This window comes from Solanum tuberosum, unplaced genomic scaffold (assembly GCF_000226075.1).
Source record: "Solanum tuberosum cultivar DM 1-3 516 R44 unplaced genomic scaffold, SolTub_3.0 scf00022, whole genome shotgun sequence".
NCBI lineage: Eukaryota > Viridiplantae > Streptophyta > Magnoliopsida > Solanales > Solanaceae > Solanum > Solanum tuberosum.
Window position 1 is genome coordinate 1,080,358 of NW_006238948.1, and position 2,650 is coordinate 1,083,007.

The following is a 2,650-nucleotide window of genomic DNA, read 5'->3' on the forward strand; positions in this document are numbered from 1 at the left end:
AATTTGGAACTTAACAACTCGAGTTCTACAATCAATGAAGGCATAACAGGCATGAAGCCAGTCCAACGTCGAAGTCTACCATGTCTAATTCAATTAAATCAGTCATGGTGTTCTTGTGATTGATGGATATGACACAATCACGATATACTCGCTCAATTAAAATAAACTCCCCAACAGGTGTAGAAACACAAAAGGGTTCACAAACCTTCTCAGGGAGAACATAAAAATTATTTGCAACATAAGGGGTCACAAAAGATAAACTTGCTCTTGGGTCTAGCAAAGCATAAACATCAAGAGAAAATACTTTGATCATACCAGTGACAACATCTGGAGAGTTCTCTTGCTCTTGGCGACTAGTGATCGCATAAATGCGGTTTGCTCCTCCGCCAGTACCAGAAGTAATTCCTCTAGGTGCAGCCCTGTCTGGTGGAGCAACTGAAGAAGATTGGGATCTATTCCCCTGATTCCTATTACCTTGCAGGTTCTTGGGGCACTCGTTCATGAAATGGCCCTCCACACTTGAATCAACTTGTGGAGCCATCGCGACACTTACCTGGGTCGGTTCTACCACACTTAGCACATGTAGGAGCCCAGTTACCTCCTTGTGCCACACTACCCTGAGTATGGAGCAGGTCCCTTTTGCTTTTGCTGAAAGGACGAATGATTCGCATTACCTCTTTGCTGCCCGGACTCATTTCATGTCTTCGCTTTCTTGTTTCTAAACTCCTCCCTATCCCTCAGCTTCTCTTCCTCAACCTGCTGCACATAGACCATCAACCTTGATATATCCATATCACCTATTAGCATTGCAGCCCTACCTTCCTTAATCGACAGACGAGACAACCCAGCAACAAACAAGCTCATTCTACTCATCATATCCGCAACCATCTCCGGAGCATAACATAATAGTTGGCTGAACTTCAACCCATACTCATGAACGCTCAAAGAATCCTGCTTAAGTGTGAGGAACTCTCGTACCTTAGCCTCTTTCAATTCTCAGGAAAGAAATGCCCCAAGAAAGCCTACTCAAAATAAGCCCAACTCTCAAGTGGTGCTCCCCTAGCTCTACCCTTCTTCCACTGGTCAAACCAAGTCCTAGCAACATTTTTCAATTGATATGCCGCTACTGCAACTCTCTCAGTATCGAAAATGTGCATAACATCAAATACCTTTTGCAGTTCCTCAATAAAGTTCTCTGGATCCTCAGTAGTGCTTGAACCAGTGAAACTTGGAGGGTTCATCCTCAATAATTCACGGATCCTCGAAGTGTCAGCCTCTTCTTGTCGATCCCCTATTTTTTGCCTAACATGGTTAGTCACAGCTTGACTTAGCATCCTTATCACTTCTCTGAACTCCGCTTTGGTAACTTCTCCTTGGGGTTGCACTTCAGGTGCATTGGGTACCCCTTGCTCCTCAACATTACGCCTAGCAGGATGACCTCTGATAGCTCTTTGTGGAGGCATGATTAATTGAAAAACACGCGCAAGCAGGAATTAGAAAGAACTTTTTAGAGATCAAAATCTAACGCACGAAATGATTATGAAAGAAGTGAGAAATTTTCCTAAGTGTCGCAGCCTCCTGATTATAGATGTGGCGCGCTTCACACCGATAACTAGGACTCTACTGACACAACTTCATAGACTCCCTAGGACTCTTGAACTCTGGGCTCTAATACCAAGTTTGTCACGCCCCGAGCCTACACCCTGGGTGGACTGGCACTCGAGAACCATTGATGGCCCCAAGCGAACCCTTGGCCTGGCTTACTTTACTCAGTGGAGGACTCTAAGCATTATTACAATGAACAAATGCATTTCTACTCAACTGTTTAATAAAATAACTTAGAATGTTGAAAGGTCAAACATTCAACTTGGCCAAAATGGCAACTCAAGTCTTAACATATGAAATGGTGATGTAAAGACAACTGAACTAATAACTGTCTGACTATCTATGAAGCCTCTAAAACAAAGAGGGATGTCGGGACAAGACCCCCGATCATCCTAACAATTGAAATACTAAAACAAATGATAAAAAAAAGTTCTCTGGAATGCAAGGAGGCTCACCAACTGACTCTGAGTGCTCAACTAGATCAACGGGACCCTGGATGCTGATCCTGAATGGCATCAGTACATAGAATGTACGAGTATGCAAGGGCAAAACTAAATATAACATAATCTTGAAAAGAATCTAAAAGAAACACTTACCTTGGCTTTACTCAACTCATGAATAACTCAACTCAAAATGCAGTGTAAACCAACAATAATAGTGAAATTTATACAAAGCATTTAGAACAGTAAATAACATCTCAATTTGTTAAAGAAATGCAATAACAAACTTAACTTTATTCCTATATCAAAGTAATATAGTTTCTGTGGGAGTTTCTCTAACCTACAACAACCACTATTAGCCTAAGTGGTGATACATCATCTTGCCACGCTGCCAGAACTGTCCTATACTTTGTCGTCATATAGAACGCCTTAACTAAGTGAATCCACTAATCTATGCTACAAAGAACTTAAGGAGTCATCTAAAAAGTATGATCCTTTACTACCCATGATGGCTACATGGTTTATGGAGACTTGAGTTAATATGAACTCGCATCCCCATATCGGTGCTCAATACTACTCCCAAAAATATACTTAGCTCATATGTT